This window comes from Heterocephalus glaber, unplaced genomic scaffold (genome assembly GCF_053883595.1).
Source record: "Heterocephalus glaber isolate CG9 unplaced genomic scaffold, H.glaber_assembly_v1.0 deba00001472, whole genome shotgun sequence".
Taxonomy (NCBI): Eukaryota; Metazoa; Chordata; class Mammalia; order Rodentia; family Bathyergidae; genus Heterocephalus; species Heterocephalus glaber.
In genome coordinates, this window is record NW_028258315.1 from 13,982,574 (window position 1) to 14,009,836 (window position 27,263).

Genomic DNA, 27,263 nt, shown 5'->3' on the forward strand with positions numbered 1-27,263 from the left:
AGAAGTCAAATAAAAACAAATGCTGGTGAGGCTGTGGGGAAAAAGGAATTCTCCGCTGCTGATGGGAATGTAAACTGGTATAACCACTATGGAAATCAGTATGGAGATTCCTCAAAAAACTAAAACTAGAGGTTCCATTTGACCTACCCATTCCCCTTCTAAGTATCTTCCCAAAAGAGTTAAAAGCATCATACCACAACAATATATGCATACCCACGTTTATAGAAGCATAATGTATAATAGCCAAATCTTGGATACAGCCCATATGCCCAACAAAAGATGAATAGATAAAGAAAATGTGGCATTTATATACAGTGGAGTACTACTCTGCCCCAAAGAAGGATAAACTTGAGTCATCTGTAGGAAAATGGATGCACCTCCAGACCATAATTGTAAGTGAAATAAACTGGACACACAAATTTAAATATTTCATTGTTTCTCTTGTGTGAGAAACTCAAAGGATACATAAGGAGCATAATGGAAGATAGATATTGGGAAGTAGGAAGAACATGTTCAAATGGGAAAGGGAATTAGGGAGGACAGGAGAGAGAGAAGGGAAAAGGAAGTAAAAAGAGAATGAAAGGAAAAAATGGAAACAAAGCTTTTGTAAATGAGAGGAAGAAAGGTTGAAAGGAGAGGAGGGGAATGGGAAAAAAAAGAATTAAGATAAATTATGTACAGGTACAAATTCCCTATGATGAATGTGATCAATATGTATGACAAATATACAATAATAAAAAATAAAGTTAAAAAATAACAACTAAAAAGAACACCATTTTTAAAAGGCATAGGAGATATGCTTCAGGAAATTTCATCATACTTAAGCACAGGTGCTTTGTATTTTCAAGAAAGAGGTATATGTGTGTCAAGTCATGGGTGGAGTGACCTCAGGGTCAAAAGGGTGTTCGCCTTTGTACTGGGGTGGGAGACAGGCAGAGCCCAGCACAGACAAGACAAAGAGCAGAGCAACATGAAACATGATTAGACTCACCAGCCTCCAAAAAACTTTCAGCTGCTTTCTCCTGGAATTGGTTCGCAAACTATTGGTTGGCTTTCTCAGAATTAAGTGCATGTGGTTTGGCTTCACCAAAGCCAGACACCAAATACCTGGACTGTGACCAGCCTTATCCTTGGCTGAGGAGCTTAGCTTACCATAATGTCTCCCTACAGATTCCTACAACCTCCTCTCTAAACCAACTGGACTAGTGCCACAAGCAGGAACAGATCTTGCATCCCATCCTACTGCTTCTGACCTCCCTGTCACATTTTGCAATTCAGAACATAGAAAGTCCCCACTGCAGTGCATCAGTGAGTATGAAAGAGTCCAACTGTTTAAACTATAGTCTTTGACATTCCATGGAAATAGGACTGGATCAACATCTAGATGCTACCATGAGAATGATTCCTGCATCTGCCAATCCCGTGAAAACCACAGACATATGCTTGTAATAACTAGAACATCTATAGCTCATAGCAATTTCTATCATCATCTGTTATCAGAACAGATTAATTTACAAGGCCATAGAGCTAATTTTGTCTTATTTCACTTAATGGGACAGGTCTTCAGAGACAAGCCGGGTATCCTATAATGGCACATTAGCAGAAGGAAGAGCTCTTATCTGGCTGCCAAAACACAGCTTTCTACCTGACAGAATGTGGATCATGGCTTTTTAGTCCATATTGTTTCCTAAAAGGCGTGGGCTGCAAAGCAGTTGTTCTTCATATATTCTAGTCTTTGAAATATATCTCTTCCAGCCCACACAGCGAACAACTCCACTGGCAGTGTCTAAACCAGGACTACATAGTTTTTGTTTTTGTTTTTGTACCGGGGATCGGACTCAGGACCTTGCACTTGCAAGGCAGGCGGCGGAACCACTGAGCTAAATCCCCGGCCCCGAGGACTACGAAGTTTTAAGAACCTCCACCTTTGTAAGGTAGAAATCAGCAATGAGCTTCTCATTTCACAGTTGAAGAGCCTGACAGGAAGAAGAGAGAGCCATCTGTCTAGGCCATGTTTGTCCAGGAACATGGCTTCCAGACTCTGTTCTGTGTCACCAGCTCTGGGTGACAACCATAAGAACTGTTCAAAGGAAGGATCCTTTGAAATGAGTATGAATTTCCTTTGATCTTGGAAATATTTTTGACATTCTGTGTGTAACATAACAATGCTCTGAAAAAACATCTCTAAGCAAGTAAGCATTGGTAACAAGTCAATCAATGTTAAAACTGCCATCTAGATGCAAGATTTCTACAACTTGGCTTTTTATTGAGGGAGAAGGAAGAAGTCATATATGGGTACTGTTATCCATGAATTTTCCCTAATATTTTCATTATCACTGGGTAGAGGTATTTATCCATTAAAAATGTACTTTTTGCACTAAAACAACTACGTAAGTGTTATACCTTGGGAAAGAAAATGAACCTCTAATTTTTTACATTCCTAATCCAGCCATGAGGGTTGGTTCTGTAGCTGATCTTCAAAGTGTGCAAGTTAATACAAGGCCATTCAAAAGCAAAAGTAAACCAACACTTGAGTAATAATAGTAATAGTCACAATACAATCTTAGGTCTGTATAACACTTGGGAGCTGATCGAGTACTTTTAGCCTTCGCACACTTCATCCCCATGACCTCTCTAAATTGGCTTCTATTATCCTCATGTCATAGATAAACCAGTTGGTCAAAAATGGTCACAAATAGGATTCATATCAGTCATCTAAATCTCCTTTCATCATATCGAAAACAAACCTCAGCAGTGCATGGTCCATTTATAATATATTAGACAATCATAAGTTGAAAAAAGATTAGCTACATTTCTGAACTTATACAGGCATTAATTTTTTTAGTAGGTAAAACATCATCATGCAAATCAAGAGGTTTAAGGACTGAATCCAATGAACTCACAGTTCTCCCTGGGCTTGGAGAACTTGCACAATGCTGAGCCTGTCTTATCCAATGCCTGACAACCAACCCAAATTACTCCATTTCTCTGGGGTAGAAATCTTTGGCTCTCCATGGTTCACCTCTGTATTTCAGGAGGTTTCATCATCTTCATCTCCAGCTCTAATATGCCTCCAGGGGAGAAGACTTCAAACTCTGGGGATAGCTTTGCACTGTCAGCATCTATCAGGTCACAAGTATTCATCTATAAGGTCACAAGTGTTCACAGACAGTGTTCAGCAGTCACTGCTCTGTTTCCTGACACCTCCTTGCAAAGAGATTATCACCCCACTGACCACCAAGGAACTCCATTTAGAGCTGTCCTGTAACAGGCCTAGGAAGGGAAGGCCAGCCAGAGACCTGGCCCTGAGAGAACAAAGACAATGGTGTTGGGATACCCATTGACGGTTAATTGTTTGTTTTCTTAATTAGAATTTTAATCTTTGTCCATCCATTGTCCCCCAATCCCTATGATGATATCTGGCAAGTAATAAAATTGGGATTAAATACATATATGTTAGCAGGACAGGGTGGGAAAGAGGCATGGAGAAAAGAAGGGCTGGGGGAAATAAAGAAGGGAAGGAAAGAAGAAGAAAAGAGGGAGGGAGAAGAGAAGACACAAACCAAGGGAAGGAAGGGATAGTGCTTATGCTTTTAAAGCTGGCTTGGGGGATGAATGGGTTCCAGTTTATAAGCTATTAAAACCAGCATAAAACCTTATACCACAAGGTGCTGCTCTCTGGGGGACTCTGTCCCGCCCTCTCCCTGTATAAATTGGCACATCCAGCTTAGATGCAAATATCTCCTACATTCTAAACAAACAAGAGCATCTGTCACTGGGAGGACTGTCTTCATCATGGAGGAAATCTGCCATGGCCCACTGTGTCTAACTCGCTCCAGGTTTCCTCCTTGGCCCTGGGAGCCAGGACAGCCTTGAGACTGCAGCCCTGAGGGAGGCCTTCCACCCTTTCTGTCCTGCTTCCAGCTGTGCCCTGAGCCCAAGCTTGGCTGAACTTTTTACCCTTAGCTTTGTCTATGTTCCCCAAGCCAGTGATTGGGCCAGTCCAGAAAACTAAGCTTGCTTTCTCTAGAAGCCATATGGTTTCCATCTCATTTCTCCAACCTTCATCAGGTGGGTTCTATTTCCAGTTTACAATGGGGCCCCTCCCTGACACTCTCAGCCTCCTCACGAGGCTTCTCAAGGGCCATGGGTATCATGTTTTCCAGTGCTTCAGACACCTGTTACTTGCCCTCAACTGCTAATTACCCAATTTGGTAGGGTCAGGACAGAGAGGGGGACATTTCTCCTGTGCCTGAGACTTGTGCCCACCTCCTCTGGCTGGCTTGGTCATTTTAAATGTTGTTTTCATTAGTTACTTATGAAGAACTGTTCCCAGGTTGGGTGTATACATAGGTAGTCAGACAGAATACCTAGGAAGCCCATTCTATTCACTTATAAGGACAATGCTTGTAGGAAGGGAGAAAGGAAGGTAGGAAAAGAAGAAAAAAGTAAGGGAGAGAGGGAGGGAGGGCGAGAGAGAGAGGATGGAATTTATTAAGTAAATTCTACAACCTAGACCTTACACAAGGTGCTTGACATTCATTACCTCTTTGGAACAATTTTGTTCCTAACAGGAAAGGTACACATTAATATTCATATTTTCCAGAACAGAAAACTGACATTTAAGAAGTTGAGTAATGTGATCAGGATCGCACAAGTAATACACGGTAGAGCTGACACTCCAAACAGCCATGGACATCCAATTCTTGGCATAGTTCTTATAGACTTCTCCCACCCACCCACCCACTTTCCCTGGCTCACTCTTCTAATCTCTGCTCTATGGCATCTACTTTCTGGAACATCCAGGAACCTGCTGGATAATGTTCCTTTTCTGTCCCCATTGGCTTTATGGAGAAGGATTATCTTTCATACAAAAATAAAATATAAATGATTGGTCTGTGAAAATAACTATTTTTTCAGAGAACCACAGAAGTTATAAATGAGAGCCATCTTGTTAACATAAGCAAAACTACTACACCCTCACAAAGTAAGAAATAAAAGATGTCTCCTCTCAAAATGTGTCTTGTAACTGATTCAGATTAAGGGAAAGCTCTTAGAGAAATTTTAGCTTAGGGATGATAACAAAGGCTATTCACCTACAAATATCTTTTCTCTGTATTTTTAACAATGGAACTCCTTATACCAGACTTGTACCTGGGCATGGCCTCTCATCTGGAGACTACATTGCCCAGCCTCCCTTGCATCTTTGGTGTGACCATGTGACCAAATTGTAGCCAATGGGATATAAGTACAAGGACAGGTACTGCTTCCAGGCTATGGCCCTGAGAAAGAACACAAGCCCACATTCCTGGCTCTCTTCCTCCTTCTTGCTGGCTCAGCTGTAGCTACTGCCTTATACCCAGCCCCAGCTTACTGACCTCTGGACTGTTATGTAAGAGAAAAAGAAACTTCAATCCTGTTTACATCACCATATTTTCAGATCATTCTGTTTTAATACCCTGGCCTGTGCCCTTACAAATACAGATGCTCAGAACATTCAACTTAGAGTGCTGTGGGCAGAGCATTCATGTCTGTTGTTCAACTGAGTATAAAATTATATGCCAGTTGACTTACTAATCATTTAATATCTTTCAGCATCTACTCCATTTGCTAAGGTTGTAATAATGCGACATTATTCAATCCCAAGAAGTTTATCCTCCAGCCATTAAGAGCACACAGACACAAAAATACCACAAAACAGCAGTGCACATTGCTAACCTCCACACTAGTGGTACCAATGGGGAGCATTTAGCCATAACCTCTTAACTTTCATCAAAAGTGATGTTGCAGGCCAAACAGGTCTTCCAATTTGAAGCAAGATTTTATGGTGTTTGAATCTGTTTTCCCTTTCCAAAAGTCACTAACTTTCCCTCTACCTCAAATTTTCCAATTATTAAATGGTCGTGGGGTGACTATCAATGTCTTCCTCCCTTTGACTTTATGACTTGGGCTCCTCAGCCTCTCCAATATGTCTGTAGTCCTAGAGCTTATGGAAATGGACCCAGCCTGTTCCATGTTATGTACTATTTACATAACAGATAATCACTCAGAGCCTCCGTTCCTGCCACCCAAATAACAAATCTTCATGCATTGTCCTGTTGGCCCATGTGTGCCTCACATTGATGACTGCTATGCAGAAACAAGGGAAAAGTGGCTAAAAAATTGGCTTGGGTGCCCAGGTACTGAACCTAGGAAAGAAAAAGATAAGCAGGACTAAACAGAGCCCACAGATAGACTGATGAAATGAGCAGAAATATAAATGAATTCTCATTATATGTCACTGGCAAGGGATTCTAGAACTGGTTGTTCAATCGTTTCATTGTTCACTAAAGGAGAGGAAAGTATCTGTCCACAATTTTGCTGACTTTAAATAAAACACATGCACACACATAAAATGGAGTTTTATCTATCACAAGCTAGTTATGGGCTGATTGTGGTGCAAATACTTGTAATCCCAGCACTCGGAAGGCTGAGGCAGGAGGATCACTGCAAGTACAAGGCCAGCCTGGGCTACATAGTGAGTTCAAGGCCAGCCTGAACTGCATAGTGAGACCCTGTCTCAAAAAAGAAACAAACAAACAAACAAACAAAAAACAAACTAGTTAGGAGGGGAAATGGATCCAAATTTATGTGGTTATTTGAAAGTGGTCTCCATCTAGCTATAAGAGGAACCATATGTGAGACAAAGAAAAGAGAACCTGATTTTATATTAAAGGAGCCACTTGACTATTCACACTGCAAGTCTAACTTACCAAGTGACAGTATGTTCATGTGTAAAAATGGGACAGCAAGGCCCTGATCAATCAGAGTACCTGGCATGCTGCTTGTCCCAGAGTAAGTAATCATTAGTTACTAACTCAATCAGAAATGGACATTTAAAAAATGCTACTTCACATTCTAGGATGAAAAAGAACCATGAGTGATGTGGAAGGAAGGGCTGTCAGTATATGGCATGCAAAGACTAAGAAAATGATTCCTAGGCAGAGACCTCCAAAAGGAGTGGATTTCAGGAAACTGACAAAGACAAGGAAACTGGCAAAGACAGAGAAATGTGTAAGAATGCTTGGAAACCAGAGGGGATCGCCAAGGATAAGAAGTCAGGAAAAGAAAATAATAATTCACTGAGTTCTTCTATGAGCAGGATAACAGAGTGCACTCAGCTCAGCAGAGGCTTGCTGGGTGCACAAGGATTATTTTCAGCTTGCAGATGTGGATGACCCTTAGTAATCAGGGTCAAGGAGAACCATGAGGAAAATCTACCAAAAGGAACTGGAGAGTGATACAAAAGTCTGAGTGTACAGCATCAAGAGTAGTATATGATTCTATATACCTATAATTTGCCAAATAGTTAGAGGGCTGGCCCAAATCCTTCCATATGTCGTGAGAATTCACTTGGGAGGCCGACTGAGCATTTGTGGCAGTGCAGAGATGCCAGCTTTGGCGAGGGCGTTGGAGGCAGCTGGGGACAGTAACCTACATTGTGTGAGGAGAGGAATGAAGTATAATTCCAAGGGCACAGATGGCGGGGCTGTGGGAGGCTCCATGTCTTGTACCTTCTCCAGCGACACACTTGCGAACCTGTGCTAGCAAACACCTCAGCCTCTGTTCTCTGGGCCCATGTGGCTAGCTGGAGTTGACCCTTGATTTGTAGATTTTAAACCCTTTTTCTTAACAGAGGAAAGGATTGGGGCATCTGGATTCCACCAAAACCCCCTAACTTGTATACAGCAGTTTGGTCACAGACAAAGCATCCACCCTGTTGGTGGGTAAACAGCACATAGAATAGGAATATGACTCCCTCCAAGAGACCCAACAACTCCTGAGAATTAGCAAGAAGAGAGGAAGAAATTCCTTCCCTGAACCCCTGATTTTCAAGGTCAGAGCCATATCCATGATAAGACACAGTCTGTTTTGCTTTCTCTATCTGGAAAGCCATGCGGAAATCCCACTCCACCCTGCCCTGCCAACCTGCAGCTTATGAAGAGAGTTGTATGCCCATGCCTGGGGGAGAGGGAAAGGCAGGAAACTCAAAACAGTGGAGCATGGTAAATGATTCCCCCGCAAGGTCCCATTTTCCCTGTCTAGGGCCTCCCACCCAGCACCCATACCCATCCTCCCAGAGCCGTTGCTAAGTCATACACAGCATAGACAGGAGGAGACAGGGAGGACAGCTCTGTGCCTGCAACCTAAAAATCAGCCCAGGGACCACTGTGATTTGACCCACATGGGGCGGCCAGATGGCTCCTTGTCTGCCTGCATTTCCCTCAGATAGCTCCAAGCTGGGCAGCTTACAGGGAAGATCCTTCCCTGCAGCCAAATCTTCAGCCTCCCTCTTGCCACCTGACTGCAGCAGGACAGTGCACCCTTGATTTCCCAGTTGCTTAAAAGCTCAGAGCTATTTATTTATTTTCCTTTGCTTAATCTCCTCTTTTCACCACCAGGACTGTGAAGTCTGAAACACTGTGCTCAGCACAAGACCAAACAGTGAAGAGAAGAAGCCAGCACAAGATGTTTTCTCCAGCACGCTGCCTGGGGAGCCTGGCCTTGACTCTGACATGTGCTGAAGGTGTGGTGTCCAAAGTAAACCTTTTGAACTGTTTTTTGGAACCTCCAAAAAGACCCTGCACATCAAAGGGGATCAGATCCCCCGCACTGTGCATTGCAGGCATCGTTAAGCATTTTGCATGAATCAACCAACTTCTGAAAAAGAAAGAAACCCAAACTCAAAGCACATGGCCACCTCACAGCCCCAACCATGGCCTGAGCACATGCTCACCACATGGCTTCGCCCAGCTCGGTGGAATCAGATCCCAAAGACACACAAGCCTCCTCTATCACAAGAGCCCCCTCTGTGCCTTTCCAGGCCAGGACACAATGGAGCCTCATGTGGGTCTGTCCCATGGAAACCCACAAAAACTCTGTCTTGAGGCACAAGAGGAGACCTGCCAGGCCATCACATCAAGGCCAGTTTGGGAGGCAGTCAAAGGATGGACTGGGAATGCTATCCTTGGCACCAGGCCTAGAAAGCCACATTACTGAGCAAGCATCAGTATTGATGGCTGTGCAGAGGATCCAAGGCCCTGAAAAAAGGCAAAGCAGGGGCAGGTTTTGAGTCTGCCATTGTATTAGTCAGCTTTCCCATTCCTGAGAAAGACACCTGACATCTGTCATTTAAAGAGGATGAGTTTATTTAGCTCATGGTTTCTGAGGGTTCAGTCCATGCAAAGCTGGTTCCCAGGCAGGAACATCATGGTAGAAGGGCATGGTGGAAAAAAGTTACTTAGTTCATGGCAGCTGGGAAGAGTGCCTATTATTGCTTGTGTCTAGATGTACCCCCAAAGCCTCATGCAGTCACAGGGGGGCTTTTCAGTGGTGGCTGGATCTAGAGTATGTGGTGCTGGGATCAAGGGTGTGCAATTACTAAATCAGCCCACTGACTGGTTTGGCATAGTTCTGGGTAGGATTAAAGATGTGAGTGCTACACCCACCCTAGGGTAGGTAGCCTGCATAAAATATAAGGGATAGAAAGAGGGCTAATGTGCTCTCGCCTGCCTGCTTGTCGTGGATTATTTCTTCTCTACAATGCCCCTCTGCCATCCCACCCTGTCTTGGAGCCAGCCAACTACTAACTGAAACCTCTACAAATTGTGAGCCAAATAAACCTTTCCTCTTTTAACACTGGGTGTTGGGTATTTTGTCTTAGCAACAAGAAAAGTAACTAAGACAGTCCCAGTGAGACATATCCTCTCCAAAGCCAGGTCCCCAGTGACCCACCTCCAACAGGGTCCCCTCTCCCAATAGCACAGTTAGCTATATTAGTGGGTAAATCCTTGGCTAGTACAGAGCCCCAATGATCTAATCACCTCTCCAGGAGTCTCTTAATCCAGTCACACTAACAATTAAGATTAACAGACACAGCCATCTCCCCTTGTGGGACTGATTTGGTTCCCCACCTGCAGCTGTGACCATTGGCAGAGCGTGAGCTGCAACCCCAGAGGCCACAGTGGTCCCTATAGCAACTTGATCCTCGTGAGATGGTCTCCTCGTGCCTCGCGTGGGCAGGAAAGCATCATCAAGCCCTTACCCATCAGCTGTGCTATGTGGACAGGGCCAGCTGGCAATGATCACTTGAGGGCAGAGGGCAGAGGGCAGAGGGCAGGGGACCTGGGAGGCTACTTGTGTCCTCTCTGACCCCACTAACATCTTTTAGAGCACTAGGGAGACACTGACCCTGACACTTCACTGGAGGTACATGAAGCAATTTTTAAAACAAGGCACTGTCATTCTTTGTAATCACCTTTATAAAAGTCACCTCTGCTAAGGAGAAGTTCTAGGTTCAGAAAAAGAAAAAGGTTTAAAAACCACCAGTGCAACCCAATTGGTAAGAGTTTCAATTAGCAGTTCAAAAGCTTCCCACATTCCGGGTTTTTAATTAATAGGCTTGATTTCCATTGAGTTCTACATCAATGAGAGCTATATAAAACCAGTGAGTGGGTGACATTCCATTCAAAAAAGAACAAGAAGAAGGAGGAAAAAAGCTGAATTAGGAACAGAGAAGGTAAATTAACTGTTTCTCTAAAGTTATACCTTTTATAAATAAACACTGTTACCTACACCTCTAGTTGGGCCCTATCAACCCACGACCAATCAACCTCAGTCAATTTAACATCTTGAAATCCTGAACCATAGGCAGACAGTGGGGATTCCAATCAGATACCCTCACTCTATAGCTACTGACTGAGCATGCTGCATGCCAGGTACCAGGACCTCAGGAGAAAAGCATTGGTCCCCATCTTCTGAGAAGTTCATTGTCTTATGCAAGATAATCACTAGACTATAAGCACTTCCAGGGCAGAAATACTGTCTTATCCATTCTTTCCTTCACATTATCTAGCAATGTCTAAAGGTCCAGGCAGTTGTTAAGTGCTGTTGAGTGAATAAAGAATAGATAATGTGCACCTGCACATGGACTGTAGTGGCACAAAGGAGGGGATGACAACTCTGCTGGGATGGAGTAGACCCAGAAGATGGTAACCTGACACATCAAGGCAGTAGTTCTCCCCAGCTTCTGTTCTAACTGTTCAGAATCTAATCATACCAGTTATTAAATATTTTTATTATCATCCACAGGAGAAAGGTGAAACTCTACAGCTGGATCTTAAAGACGAAATGGGAGTTTCCCAAACAAAATGTGATAAGATCATTCTGGCAGAAGGATTAGTACAAAGACAGAGACACAAACTTCGCCAAACAAGTTGGAAAATTAAGAAAGGAGAGGTTGTTGGGGTTGGGGTATATTAAGTGGTAGAGTGTGTACTTAGCATGTGTGAGGCCTGGGTTTAATTCCCAGCACCTCAAGAAAAAGGAGACAAAAAAAAGAAAGGGTAGGAAAGACAGTTGGGCTGACATACAAGAGCCAAATCCTGCAGTTTCATCTATGATTGTTTAGTTGTTTAGTCTGTGGCCTACAGGCGATGAAGAGTCTTCAGAAGTCTTGAACCAAAAACAGCCTGAACACTTTGATGCAAAAGACACCCATCCTGGAAAGAAGATGTCTTTCAAGGCTTTATAAATGCAGTGTTGGCACTAAAGCATTGCCAGTGACTTGAGGGATGCATGACTACAGACCATCAGGGAGGTACCTGTCCTCACTCAAGGTGCAGGAGTTTGTTGGGTGTGGAGCATGAGAGAAAAGGGCTTGGGCAGCTTGGAATTTGGTGGTTCTGCTAACATGGTAGAAAACTAACCCAGGTAAGTTGCAGCTGAGGAAGTAATAAGTTACACAGTCCATATTGCTTTTGCCATGTCAGATGGAGCCATCCAGTGAGTCCTAGTGTCCTAGAGTTCAGGTAGATCTGTCCTAGCAAGCTGGGCTCTGCTGGCCTTGGATTTGCATAGGGTTTCCTTCCACAGTCTCATGCAAACTCAGCCCACCCTCTTTCCCCCATCAGAATGCAGAATCTGCCTTACAAGAACATTTCCATGTTTGACAAAAGCCAATGCTACTTCAGAAGATATCACGGAAAGCAGCACACAATTAGAAGGCAGCTATGACACTGATGAGTTAAAGTCAAGATGATGCCAACCCCAGGAACATTTCCAAATAGGGAGAAATGCTCAAGCTTCTTTTCTTATATACAGATCCCAAAGAGCTCACAAAGAAACTCCCCGTGCTCTCAGTAACCTCAAAGAAATCCTCCCACCCATCTTTAAAGAAGAAAAGAAATAAAAAGAAAACCTTCTTACAACACATCAAAGCTCAGCATATGCTCATTTCCTCAATCTAAGCCATCAGCAGGCTTCCAACACACAATGATGGACTCTACACACATTTACCTGTTGAATTATGAGCAAGAAATCCTGGACAGTCAATAAAGTGGTTGCCTTACTATCTCCTTCCCTTCTGATATTTTCTTTAGGGTCCTGGCTTCCCCCTAGAGTCAAGCAATTCTTTGTAAACTTTCATATCAATCAATCTACCTTGAATTCAACAAATCCATTCCTATCTAGTATACACTGGAATTTCCAGGAAAAGAATGAAGCTCCCTCTTTCCCTACCCTCCACTCAAAAAAATAAAATCCAAAACCTACAAGGTTGGAATAGAGTCAAAGGGTTCAGCATGATCAACTTGACTCTCCATCTGAGCTGCCTATGAATTAGTCCCTGGCTGGAGCATGGAGCAAATAAGCAAATTCCATGAGACAATGCACTAAATTGGCTGTAAGAGCCCAGCATTAAGATAAATGTTCACTGCCATTTAAAGAAATGAGTTCTAGCCATCCTTGTGAAGAGGGAAGTCTGCACGTGTATTACTTTGCCAGCTATTAAACTACCTCTGCTCCAAAACGGTAAGCACATGAGGACCACCCAAGTGGCCTGTCCAGGAAAAGGCACATACTGTGAGGGGTCCATAAGCCCCTAAGCTCAGCAAGATCTTATGCGTTGCAAACACGTCACGCACCATGCAATTTTACTTTGGCCTATGACAAATTGCATACATGATGGTTGTCCCATAACATTTTATCACCTAGTGACATCACAGCTGTCTTGGTTTATGTAAGTACCCTCTATGAGGTCAGCACAATAATGGAAGCAACAAAGGATGACACATTTCTCAGAAGGTGCCCCACCAATACACAATGCATGACTGTGTAGCTGATATTCACTATTCAAGTTAGTTCTGCTCCATAAAGTCACCCAGTACACGGAAGTAGCAAATACTAAATCACTGCTTCAAGGAAAAACACAAAGATAGGTTTCTGTGAGCCTCAGATGGCAACATTTTTGTCGATCAATGCATAACATTGTTCTATGCGTATTTCTGTTTAAAATCACCCTATTTGATACATATTTTTGATTCATTAACACTGAACTCACAGTCAACAGCACTCTAACTCATGCCTGATCAAAGCTTCTCTAGCACATGGATTTTCTCCATAAAGTGTGCTACAGCCTCCTCTGGCCTAGGAACACTAGACAGCACTTTACACTACACCTGCGGGCCATTTAAAACAGTGAAATCACCAACAAAAAGCATGAGAACATGAAAAAACATACTACACAGATTACACACAGGATACTTGTTGATGGTTGAAGAGCTGGAACCAAAAGGCAGAATGATACTTTGTCCTATCTCAGCTGGGAACATGCCCATCAAGCAACTCAAATTTCACCTCACACTGTGCATGTCCCCAAATGAATATGAAAGCTCTGAGAGTTTACTGCTTTGGAAGTTGCAAATAAAAATATAGAAAGAGGGCTGGGGATTTAGCTCAGTGGTGCCGCCACCTGCTTCCCAAGTGCAAGGTCTCAAGTTCGATCCTCAGTACCAAAAAAAAAAAAAAAAGGAAGTAGGCGAATTTCCAAATACTGTATACAATCCATGAATGATGGTGAGAGACAAGAGGCTGTACTGTAACTGCTTCCTACCAGCTAGAGAATCTAGACCACATCCGCAAACAGAGCATCACTTAAGGCGGCATGTCTTCAGGGTTACTCAAGCCGTCTCCACTTTCTGAGATGTTAATATATACTTTAAAAACTGAAATTAAAATGAAGACATGCCCAATGGGGTTATTAAAACTGCAGTACATTTAAGTGTTTCTATTTAACAAACTAAGGCTTTTAACTCACAATATGAATACAACACAACACCCTGGGCATTAATCATAAGACAACTGAAGAATTTTTAAAATATTACCCACAGATCATGATAGGTAGTGTGGTCTGATGAAGGAACACAGTTTTAAGTTATGTGACAACAATCATCCTTTATTCCATCTGGGTATTTTTGTCTGTAACTGGGTGTGAAGCCATTCCAGGGTCTATACTTGAGGCCCTTTAGGAAGGAATGGCTCTAGTTGTATGACCCTCCTGCTTCTCCCTGTGTATACTCTGAGTGAATGATGCTCAAGGCCACTCCCAGAAGTTGCTTATGCCTTCTCCAGTTCACAATGCTATTAAAAGAACCCACTGTATAATCCACTGGACGAACGGAAACAGAGACCCTCGGAAGAAAAGGGCTCAGGATACAGTGAAGAAGCAGGTCAAACAAAAGCCTGAGTTGAGACTGTCCTCTTGCAAGCTCTGTGTGGTACCACAGATCACATTCTACCTCTAGGCCTCAGTTTCCTCAATTGTAATTTAGATCAAGGATTGGCAAATGTTTTCTAGAAACATTTGTATTTTAGACTTTATGGACCAAGTAGCAGAATCAAAGATATTTGTAGGTACTTACAAAATAAAACAAATTTCTTACAACCATTTAAACACAAAAACTATTCTTAGCTCATAGGTAGAACAAAAAGAGGCAGCCTTTGGCTGGTGGGATGTGGCTTGCCAACCTTTGCTTCAGAGCAGGTCAGTGGTGTTTGATGGAACTTTCTGTGATGATCAGAATGTTTACATCTGCACCACGTGGGTAGAGTAGCTCAGGAACTGAACTTCTAGTTTTATTTCACTTCAAATAATTTGAATTGAAATTGGCATGTGTGGCAAGTAGAGAAGCACAGCTTTAAACCTTCTGTCTGCTTTCTGAGGACCTCATATTTTATGATTCTACACCTCACTGCCTTCAAGAGCTTCTGTCTTATGAAACTGGCAAATGTGGACAGATATCAGAGATTTTGCTTGCACTGATTCCCTTGGTCTGCACTAACTTTCTCTTCTCTAGTTTTCTCCCCTGATCCTTGTCTGCCTTAGCCATTCTAACACAAGATTCCAAACTATGCAGAGAGGCACCTCAAGGATAGACAGCAAACTCAGGGAGGCAGCCTGGAAGTGTGCTCCGGGATATTTTTAATTTGAAGCAAACACATGATGCTCAGCATTATCCAACAGTGAACAAAGTACTAACTCAAACTGCTACAACCAGCTCAGCATCTAACCAGCAGTTCATGTTGTACTACTAGTTCACAGCTATGTCATTAGATACTGTTACATTCCTTCCAATGATGTAATATCTTTGCAAAGCCAGGGTTTCAACATTTGCAGTGATAAAAAGCAAGAATTGCCCAAAATATCAATGTAGAGCAGGAGATGAGAGTGGCGGTGCCTGATCTGGTGCCAATGTTTCCTTAAAGCGTGATTTTATCCTTTCCTTTTCACTGCCTCAAAAGTTGTGCCTCTCAATCATTCTAACCTGCAGAGTTCAACAACTTGCTATATGAAACTTCCAATGCCACTGAGTTCTAACAAGAATTAAGTGAACAGTCCCTGGCAAAGTCTGGGTGAGACAAGGACATGAGAAATTTCTACTGAAGTACTTGTCAAATGTAAATCACGCTTCTCTAACTTGCTATCAGGTATATCTTAGTTTTAGGATTTTCAGAAGAAGTTTTTTGTTTGTTTGCTTGTTTGGTTGGTTGGTTGGTTGGTTGGTTGGTTGGTTTGGGTTGGGTTTTGGTTGTTGTTGTGGAGTTTTGGAGGTTTTGTAGTTTTGTTTGTTGTCTCTTCAGTGGTTAAGTCCATCATCACCATTTGTTCCTGCTTTCGGTGGAAATAGGAAGAAGGCTCATTCTGGTGTTTGATCAGAAGTCTCTCTGCTAGAGAATAAGAGCTCATTATATGTATGATCATCCATCCAGCCTGGTAGTCCTTTCTTCTCCCTTTGCCCGTAGTCACAGCAAGTTTAAGGAGCAACCTGTGATCTTTATAATAATGCCCTTTTCAATTCCCAGTGTCCTCTGGTGTCTGGGCACCACGTGTAAACAAAATGATGAACCTGAACCATCAACATTTTTTTCCCCATTTTGATCATAGGTAAAAGCTGGGAAACATAGTAATTGCCTAGAGGGAAAAAAATATATAGTTGTCGCCTTGTTTTTCTTCTGTGTCATTTAGAACCTGAGGTCTAACCTTTGTCTGTCCCTCCACCAATTACTGAACCACTCAGAGCTTCACCCAGGTTCATGGTGAAATCTTCCCACATCCACCCCAAGGAGAGCAGACCGAAGGCAAATACATGTCAACTGTGGATCAGGTTTCCTGAGGTTCTGGCTTTTGACCCCTAATTTTCCTTGGCTGAAATTCAGCCCTCTCTCCTTAGTCTGTATCATCCCAGGGGGGAATCTCTTTTCTCCACTAAAAACAAAAGAAGACCATAATATTCATTTTTACTAAAAGTAAAAAAACTTTAGTCCTCCTAAGCCCTCTCACATTGATGGACTGATGTTGCCAGGGAGTGACAAGGCAAGGTATAAGCCCTATAGATTCCCCCTACATGAAAGAAAGAAGAAAAAAAGTGCTTGTATTAAGAAAAAGGGGGCTAGGGATGTAGCCCAGTGATAGAGGACATATTTAGCATGTGCAAGACCCTGGAACTTCATCTCCAGCACAACATGCACAGTGAAACTTAAAATGATAATTAATAAGTAAAAGGATGACTAGTGATCCTATGGCCAACTCTGAGGGGTTTCTCAGGTTGTCTTTACTATGTGACTGTGGACAAATTCTACAACCTCCTTGCATTTTTACCTTAGTCTGGTTCATTTCAGAGAATCTGCTATGGGCCCAGCTGTATATTGGGTGCTAGAGATACTATGATGAACAAGGCCCAGTCCTTGTCTTCAAGAAATTCCAAGAACAAATAAGGAACAAATGCGTTAAAAAGTAACTAGCTCACCACAGTGATGCATGCCTGTAATCCCAGCTATTAGGGAGACAAAGGCAGAAGGATCACAAACTGAAGGCCATCCTGGACAACTCAGAGAGACTCTGTTTCAAATTAAAATTTATAAAGGGCTGGGGATATAGTTCAGTGGTAGAGCATTTTCCTAGCATGCATGAGCCCTTGGGTCTAATACCCAGTACAAAAAAAAAAAATCTAAATATCCTCCAAGAATAAAGTGAAGGAATCAGGGAACTAAAAAGAGAAGACCCTGCCTAGGAGATTGGCCCCAGCCACCCAGAAACTTTGGGGTGCTGCAAAAAGAATCTTCAAGCAGGAGGAGAGCACACACATGTGTGACACATTCATGAATGACTGAAGGTAATGCTCTTCAGCCTCTTATCTCCTACTTCCTCAAGGCCTCCTTCCCCAACAGCATCTTTACTCTGAGCCACAGCAATCTTTCTAAAATGCTGTTCTCTTAAAACTTTTTGTAACTACCTTTACTCTTTGAAAAGCAGTCTGGTCACCCCTTACCTCTCCAGCCTCAACTTAACCATCCCACCACTCTTTGAGAGCCACCATTCTGTCCTACTGCCCAGCCCAGCCAACTCTACTTGACCTTCCAAGACTTAGCCTGGAGCTACCTCCAGTGAGAAATCCTTCCCACCTCCCAAGCCTGGTTAGGTATTTCTTCCAGCTGTCCCAGAAGAATCCTGTAGCACACGGCAGACTATATCATAATATCCAATTTCCTTGTCTCTGACCCCTGAGTACTGCCAGTTACTTAAAAGATAAAAACTCAATAAATATGTGTTGGGATGAACAACAGGATCGTGAAAAAACCTTAAATGAACTACAGAAAAATTAATAAAAGAGCCAGGAAAGAGTAATGAAAATCCCCAGGGACAGAGAGTCCTATTATGTAAGCAAAGTAGAAGGGAACTTTCAGTAGGATGCTTTTTAGACAAACACTAGAGAAATCAGGTACCTAATGATTCAAACTGGGTTGCTTTGTCTTTTCATTCTTTTTTTCTTTCTTTCCTTTTGGATTTTTTGTTTTGTTTTGTTTACCATCAAGTTGGCAGTCTGGTGAAACCATGGACCGCTTCTCAAAATAATAGTTAAATATAGAAAGAACAATGTATAGAGGGTTAACTAAAACTACTTATCTTAAAACATAGTTATAGAAATATTAAAGCATTACAAAGTCATATATAGGTTTCTTTGCAAATGCAATAACAACATCTAGCAGTAGGTCCACAAACCAATGCAATCTCTCAGTGGTGATAAAAGGAACAGATTTTTCAAGATATGTGCAATAGCTGTCAGGTTACCAATACTATGATTTGCTGCCTACATTCATATTTGAGGAAAATGCTAAATTACAGTTAGAAGCTAGGGAAAGTACTTTTCTCTGCTCAGATTTAGAGCCCCCCACATTAGGAACGTCTACCCAAATCATCAAATTGGTAATGAGGCCCTTGACTTTGGCCATAGCACTGAGGTAAGTAACCATTCTCCTCCCACAAAGTGGAGGGATGAGTGAATGGGAGGAGAGAAAACAGATGATTACAAGCTCCTTTTTTCAGATGCTTTTGTGGCCCAAATAAATGAAAAGCCTTGGAATCACTTGAAGGAGAAGAAATGTCAAGAGGATACAAAAATAGAACATGCCATCTCCTTGTAACCTCAAAGTGATGTCAAGCAAGAACATGGCTGAATCCCTGTTGGAAGTGGTTCCTATAGCATGCACAAAGGGCAACAGATCAGGGAGTTACCAGTACTGTTTTGGTAAGGCAGGGATATTACACAGCATTGGAGCCAGAATTGCAGGATGAAGAGACAATCAATGCCACAGGACTCTCCTTGAAAATAACTAACTATGGTTGTGTGGAATGCAACTGACACATAATGGATTGACTTTGGAGCCAGTCTGAGATTTCCACACTCCATGTCACGCTGACTAGAGAAAGAGACCATATGAAAAATTCTTAGGAAGACAAAGACTCCCAGAAACCTGCTCCAGACCCACCCTTTCTTGTACGAATGAGAGATGATCTCAAGGTAACAAAAGTTACTGAAACTTTTATTTTTCTGGTTCAAGATTGAGTAGTGGTAAACTAATACAACATTCTGGAAACTTCTCAAAAAATGAAAATAGAAATTTCATTTGGCACAGCTATTTCCCTCCAAGGTGTCTTCCCAAAAGAGCTAAAGACATCATATTACAGAGATACACACAGACCCATGTTTACAGCAGCACAACTCATAATAGCTAATTCTTGGAAACAGCCTGTATGTCCATCAACAGATGAATGGATAAAGAAAATGTGGTATCTATACATAATGGACTACTAATCAGCTTTAAAGAAGGATAACTTTGAGGCATTTGTAGGAAAATGGATGTACCTTGAAAACATAATGTGAAGTGAATAAATCAGGCACACGGACTTAAATACTGCAGATTTCTCTCATTTGAATAATCCAAAGTACAAATAAAGAGCAAAATAAAAGGAAACGGGGAAATAGATCTTTTGCAGATGCTTCTGAAAATTGTTTACATGTACAAACTACCCTCCACAAATTAATTTTTATATGTCACAAACATGAGCTAAAAAATACTACTAATAATAATCATGAAAATAGGGAAAGATCTAGAGATAGAGGGAGGGAGGCGGGGAGGGGAAGGGAGATAAAAAGAATCAAGATATATTCATACATGTACCTACTCCCTAAGATGAAGGTAAACATCGTGTACTCCAAATACATACTAATAAAAAAATTTAGTAGTTACTGATAGCTAAGGCATCCGATCCTTAAAAAATAAATGGATAAACAAACAAATAAATAAATGAAACATGAAGAGATAGAAAACTCAAGAATATGGCAGGTCAGACCAAACAGTTATTAAACACATAACACAACCAAAACAAAAACAGAAAAGGTTTGGGTTTCTTAATAACCACCCTTTTCTAGCCAAAATCTCCAACTTCTGATGAGTTGGGCAGTGGGAATCTTTTGAGACTTTGGGAAGAATGCCAACAGCAGGAAAGCTGTGTAGATGCGTAAATACCCTACTCAAACCCAGACTTGGGTTTTCCTGAAACTGAGAGTAATTAAGTGGTTAAAGATTTGCCCTGCAGCCTCCACTCCTCCTCAGAAACAATCACCAATTTGTTGGCTAGTTGACTTCATCCAGAAAAACTCAGTCCAAAGTAAATCAAATTAAATGTCTCCTGACATAAGAACCAGAGCCTGTGTGACACAGAGACTAAGACAGAGTCTGTAGGGAGGAAGAAGCTGGAATGTTCACCCAATGCTTTGGACTCTGACACTGGACCTCATATGAGGTCTTTGGGCCTAATAGATCTGATAAGCTGTAATGAAACGTTAGTCACTGGACGTTGTTTATCTCATGATTCTGTATAAGGAGGTCAAAGTCCTCTCCAGAAGTGACCTTCATCACCCACAGGGCACTTCTGTGCACTCCACCAGTCGGCAGCCAGACCGTCATCAGCCCTTGTTCTGACTTAGATTTATCCAAGGTCACCCAGCAGATGGAGGCCAAGCCTTGGGTAACACTAACTCTTAACTTCATGTCTCATCATTTATGGCACTATTTAGCCCAACCTGTGGGTGCCAGGGAAGTTGCATAAAAGCAGCTCCTTTCCAAAAATATCCAAGGTTGCCCCTAGAGGGATCCATCTGGAATCGTCAGAGGATCTAACCCAGGGGTTAAGAAAAGAAGATCACATTTTACAAATACAACAGCTCAGCTCAGGTTTCTAACACCCTACCCTCTGGCTCCAAAGAACAGACCAACTATGGATTCCTGGAGAGGATGTGAACTGAAGATGGTGGAGTTATTGCTTAGGGAAGACAAGAGCCTGTCAGCCCCCAGCTTTCTGAGAACCCAGGATCTCAGCGATCAGGTCCACAGTGAAGCACAGGTGTCCTTTGTCCAAAGAGCTGTGCAGAACCTGTTTGGTTTACAGCTCGCTTTGGAGACTGGCGGCCTCCCCATTCCGCCCTCTCCACTCCATTTGGGAATCAGTGTGTCCTGCGGGAGCACAAACAAGGCAAGGCCCCTGCTCTTCGGAACCCAGCTGAGCAAGGGTGAGATCAGGAGCAGTTTCTGGGAGGACTTTGCCCAGGCTTGGCACACACTTCACATTCAGAACACAGGGTTCCCAGCCAGCAGAGGTGAACTCTGACTCACCTGCCCACAGCAAATCTCCTCTGTGTGGCACAGAAACTATTTAATGAGGGCCTGAGAAACAGACATGTCCTGTTTGAGTCTGTCCGGCAAAGAGGACAGCTGAGGGGAAGAAGGGGCAGGAGGGGAGGACAGGTGTGACCTTCTACTGTTTTCGTCCCTCTGGCAGTGTTGTTCATTTTCTCAGAAAGTCAACCAGAGGCTGAGGTGCCTGGAGGCTCTGGCACCCATTCCATGGGCGGCCTGTAGACTCCTCACGCCTGCCCAAGCTGTTTTAAAAAGTATCTCCTGGCCAGGCTCAGTGGCACACGCTTGTAACCCCAGCTACTGAGGCTGAGGCGCAAGAATCAAAAGTTTGAGGCTAACTGGACAGTCTGGCAAGATCCTATCTCAAAAATTTAAAAAAAAAAATTCTACGACTATGGGCTTAGGTTTTACCTGAAGCCAATGCCTTCTTGATTACATAAAAATGTCCAAGAAACCCGGTGGGTCACAGTCTCAAGTAGAATTAAAAGAAAGGACAAGAAGAAGTGATAGCTGTTGCACCCACTCACCGCACACAGAGTCTGAGGCTGCAGGGTAGAGCAAGCCATTGATCGCTACCCCTCCCTACCTACTTGCTTTACTGTCTCTTAGTCTTGACCTGGTTCAAAGAATCCAAGGGCCCAGTGGCCAAAGGGAAAGGACTCTGTTTCAACATCTGCTCTTATGAAATACAAGTCGCCTGGAGACACTTGCAAAATGATTACCCAATATGCATTATGAGGTCCTTTCTAAGGAAGAAGCAGGGTGGAAGCTCCCACTCAGCCCTTGCCCTTCAGAGCCACTGTGAAGGCCCTGGTCAAGCCGACATGCCGGCCCCCACGTGGCACCCCAGGTCTTACCGACTTCTCAACGCAGAGGGCCTGGAAGCAGCCATGCTCCCAGCTCTGCTCCCCATCCCATATGCACATTCCGTGGAAGCCTTCTGCAACTTTGTAGTCTTGGAGCCACTCTGCCCAGCACATGCCCCTGAGGTTCCAAAGCTCCCCAAACCCAAGCCCCAGCTGCAGCTTCAGCCTCCCTCTCTGCAGACCATCCCATTTGTCATATTTCCACCCACCCCAGAGGAACAGAAAATTTTCTCTAAAGACAGCTGACCTCTTATGCTTTAGATCCTTGGTTTCAAGGGACTTCACACCCAAGACCATTCCCTCTCTGCATCTTTATTCCAGTCCTTTCTGCAGCTGCTGCCTTGGGACATCGCCATGGGATGGGGAAGGGCTCCCTTTGAACTACTTCACCTCATCATTCCCAGCAACCTTTGATCAGGTCCCCTCCACCTGCCATGCTGCCGCCTCCTTGCTCATCCTCAGGCTTGTGGGCCTGGCCACCCCTCTCCATAAACCATCAGCTTGCTCACCTGTTCCCAGTAACCTTTGACCACACCCCATAGGACCGTTTCCATTTCCCACTCACCTTTAATTCTATGAAACATTTTTGCCACATGGTAACACCCACCCTTATCCTCTTGATGTCTCCATTTTGATTTCCCTGGCATTCTGCCCTCCTGGGTTTATTCCTCTCTGGAATTTCCCTTCTGTCTCCTTTACTGGTTCATGTACAAAGGTCAGAGCAGGAGGGTGAACTATCTCCAAGGTTCATATTATCCCTCATCTTTGTACTTTCCAATCGTTCACGTGCTCTGAGATACTCCATCCCTTCTCACTGCTGATGGAACAAGGTACCAATTCATTATCCCAGCCTTGCAGGTCTCCTTCACGACCCTACCAGCCAACATTATCTCTGATTCCTCCCTCTGCTCTAGCCACTTCTTGTCAACTAAGGTGCAAATGCTTTTCCCACTCCACGACTCTACCTGAGCCACACTCCTTCTACTTCCTATTCTCTATCCAAATGCTACTCCTACTTGAAATGTAACTACACTCTCATCTTGTCCCATCTTATAATATTAATGCACAGAAAACAGACAAAGACATCTTACACTCTCAGATGTCTCTCGAGGCCTACAGTAGACACATGGAAGCCAAACATATAAAAGGTCTTGTGCAACCTCATTTCATAACCATCTACTTCATCTCTACAGCCTTTAATCTTGATCATCATGCAACAAGCAAAATATGACACGGTCTTGTTCAAGTATTGCTTACTTTGGGAACACTGGTGAGAATGTCTATTGTTACACATACGGTTTTCATTTTAAAGGTTTAGGTGGACAAATTCATGGTTTGGATCTTGAATGTTCCCTGTGCCCAGGTGTTAAAGCATGAACCTTCGGGAGGGGCCTAGTGGAAGGAAGTTAGGGCACTGGGTTGTGCCCTTGAAGGGCAGATGGGGACCCCAGACTGTGTCTGTGTGTGTGTGTGTGTGTGTGTGTGTGTGTGTGTGTGTGTGTCTTTCCTTCTCCTTCTCTGTCTCCTCCTTCTCTTTCTTCTTCCAGGTGGGGTTGAATGAGCTGTCCTGAGCCAGCGGCAATGTCAAACTTGGCTGAGTGGCCTGAACAGGACAAGATGGCTCATGCCAGCAACATGATTAATCTTGAGACGGCAATGGGCAGACTTTTTCCTTTCTCACAAAAATAGACCACTTTGTTAAAACATCTAAATTTAAACACTAAACAACACTACAGCAAATACTACGTTTTAAAGACAACACTGGCATAGCTTACTGTCAGAGAAAACAAGCACCCAGGAAAAGCCATACACTTTCTTCTTACACATCTTTTATTTTTATTTTTTGTTTGTTTCAAGTACTGAGAATTGAAACAAACACTTTTGCACTAAGCTACATCCCCAGGATTTTTTTTTTTTTTTCCAAAACAGGGCCTTGCTAAATCACTAAGTCACTAACATGCCCAGGCTGAGCTCAAACTTGCAATCCTCCTGACTCAGTCTTCCAGAGAACTAGGGTTACAAGTGTGTACCACCATGCCCAGCCATTACTCATCTTTTTGTTTGTTTGTTTTTTATTTCTTGAGACAGGGTCTTGCTATGTAGTCCAAGCTGGCCTTGAATTCACTATGTAGCCCAGACTGGCCTCAAACTCACAGTGATCCTCCTGCCTCTGCCTCCCAAGTGCTCGGATTATAGGCATGCACCACCATGCCCAGCATTCATCTTTAATTAATAACTTAATTCAAACTTTTATTCTTATTTCACACTTTGACTAAAATAATAGCTTTAAAACCATACCTGCTGCCATACATTTTTAGTAAAGGAACCACCCCCCTCATTTTTAGTTGGCCACCTTCCTGCTAGATAAGGCCTGTGACTATGACTGGCCAGAGGGTACCAGCAAAAGTGTCATGTGTACCTGCTGGGAAGCCTCCAGAGGGGAGCAGTTCTTCCTCCACTCCCCTGTCCTCCTGCTCATATTTTACAATGGCTTGGCCACTAAACACCTGTTGGGCCATAAATGAGCGCACATGGCAAGAAGAGAGAAGAGCCCAATAGAAAGAACCTGGTCCTTCATTTCCAGGCCACCCACACTAACCCTGCAACACTGCAACACTGCCTGCGCAGTTCATTGCATGAGATCAAAAAAAAAATACTTGCTTATTCAAGTTAATGTTTTGTTATAAGACAGTGTCTCGCTATACAGTCTGAGCTGGCCTTGAACACATTAGTTAGCCCAGGCTGGCCTCAATATTGCAATCCTCCTGTAAGCACTACAATGCCTAGTTTCAAGTCATTGTTACTCAGAGTTTTCTATTGTACACAGCCAAACCTAATCTTACATGATATACCTACCTGAGGGGATTGAAATTTATAATTTAACTCACAAGTTCCAGAAACTCCAGAACAAAATTCTTCCAGGATCTGTGCAGGAAGCTTTGCTTCAAAGGCCCATGGACAGGTAAACCCCTCTCTTGGAACATCAAATGGACCCACAGCTCTTTTTGCCTGAATAGACTAAAATTAGTACTAGTACCATTCCCCATTTCTGTTCTTCTTTTGTTATTCTACAAAGATGGAAGAGAAGCTGAGTCGTGTCATGAACATACGTGCAAGGTGGAGCAAGAGAAGCAGACTTATCCTGTGCTTTATTAGCCATGTGGCCCCCAGTAAACAACATCCTGCATTCAGAAAGTGGGGTGCATAATATCTATTTTAATCATCAAAGCCCTCTTGAGATTGCTGTGATAATTAAGTGATAGGAAGATATTAAAGAGCTTGGCCAACCTCTGGAATGTAGAGGGAGCTCAATAGGTTCTTGGGAAACCTAAAAGAAAAAAATCCCAGCCAGAGAACATATGTGGTATGAACAAAACGAATGATGAATGTTTAAATTTTTAAGAATTTACTACAGTAAAAGACATATTCTCATTAATCCCCTCAAAACAGTCTTCCTTCCTTTGAGCACACTTATCCCATCATTCTTTTTGTGTGTGTGTGTGTGGTGCATTCATGATTTTAATAAAGAAAAATAGGCTTCTAGCTATACTAAGCTCACCGGTCTGTAGTCCTTCTCCAAGGCCAGGTGACACCTACCAGAGGGTGAGTACTGCAACTGTGGAAAGCACCCATCTTCCTCATAGCTCTCCAACTCCCCATCTGTAGGCAAAGTTGAGTCCTGCTTTTGTTTCTTTTTGGGAGGGATATATCCACTGAGGCGAGAGGTCAAACTCCGTTTTCCACAGGATGATTTTACTTTGAGCTTTATTTTCTTCTTGTCAGGATCGTGCACAATGGCATGCCTAGTGAGACTTTGTTTCATGGCAAACGTTTGAACACAGTTGTGTAGGTTTAACCACAGCCTTCTCTTGGACATGGGCACACAGCCCTTTCTGAAGCATGAGTTTTCATGTGCTGCTTAAGGTAATCTTTGCACTTAAATGTTTTCTGGCATACTTCACATTATTTCCTCTTTATGGGTTTCTCTCATGTGTTTCAGAAGTTCTGTCCATGTTTTGGCCACAAAAGAACATCCCTTTCGACATATATAGCCCTTGTGGACCTTCCCATGTCGCTTCAGCTGCTGGATGAGGCAAAGTGCTTCCCACATCCCTCCTGGCTACACCTGAACAGTGGCTCCCTGGTATGCTGGCACTGGTGGATTTTCAGCTGCTGGTGTTTCTTAAAGGATTTCTTGCAACCTTCAAAATTGCATACATATTGATTTTGCTGATTTTCATGTTTGCATTCAAAATGTTTCTTCAGGTTTGATTTGGTATTGAATTTTTGATCACAGCCATTAGCTGTACAAACAAATGCTTTTCTCCAGTATGAATCAGGATGTGGCGACTCAGATGGTAGTCTCTGACAAAGGCCTTGCCACAGGCTTCACAAGCAAATGGCCTCTCCCCTGTGTGCTTGCACAGTTGCGCGTCGAGCTTCCAGGCCTTGCTGTAATTGGCGCCGCAGTCGGGCAAGGAGCAGATGGTGGGGCTGGCCAAGGGCGCAGCCATGTGCTGAAACACAAGCCATGACCCGGCCGTGCACGCTACACGTGACGCTGGGCACTTCCGGGAAAGCGATCTCCCTAGTGGTGGCCCCTCCCCCTTCCCTACGAGGGTGCCGCGCATGCTCTCTATCCCATCATTCTTCTCTCTTTCTGAAGCAGTTCTGGAAGTCCTCTTTCGTGAGTGTGTTTAGTTGCCCTGTCATGGCTGCCTCAATGTCCTGAATCAATTCAAAACATTTAAAGCCGGGGATTTAACTCAGTGGTCCCGCCACCTGCCTCGCAAGCACAAGGTCCTGAGTTCGATCCCCAGTACCAAAAAAAAAAAAAAAAAAAAGATAAACTGTCAATTCAAAGCATTTACTTTTCATAGACATTTTGACTTCAAGGGAGAGCCAGAAGTCATACAGAGCCAGGTCTAGTGACTAAGGTAGATGAGAATACACCATGATGGTTTTTTGACCCTGCCTTTCCATTTGATGGCAGTCAGCAGCAGCTTTCATCATTTTTTTTTAATCACACCTTGTAAAGATGTT

The 27,263-nt window shown here is 43.1% G+C and overlaps 1 long non-coding RNA gene and 1 pseudogene across 2 annotated transcripts in view; both read right to left on the reverse strand.

Annotated features, from left to right (window-relative positions):
- The window catches only part of LOC110349724 (uncharacterized), a 537,013-nt gene that overhangs the window by 224,005 nt on the left and 285,745 nt on the right, over positions 1-27,263 (reverse strand). The window lies entirely within an intron of this gene.
- Positions 4,763-27,096, reverse strand: LOC147826203 (transcription factor IIIA pseudogene; annotated as a pseudogene).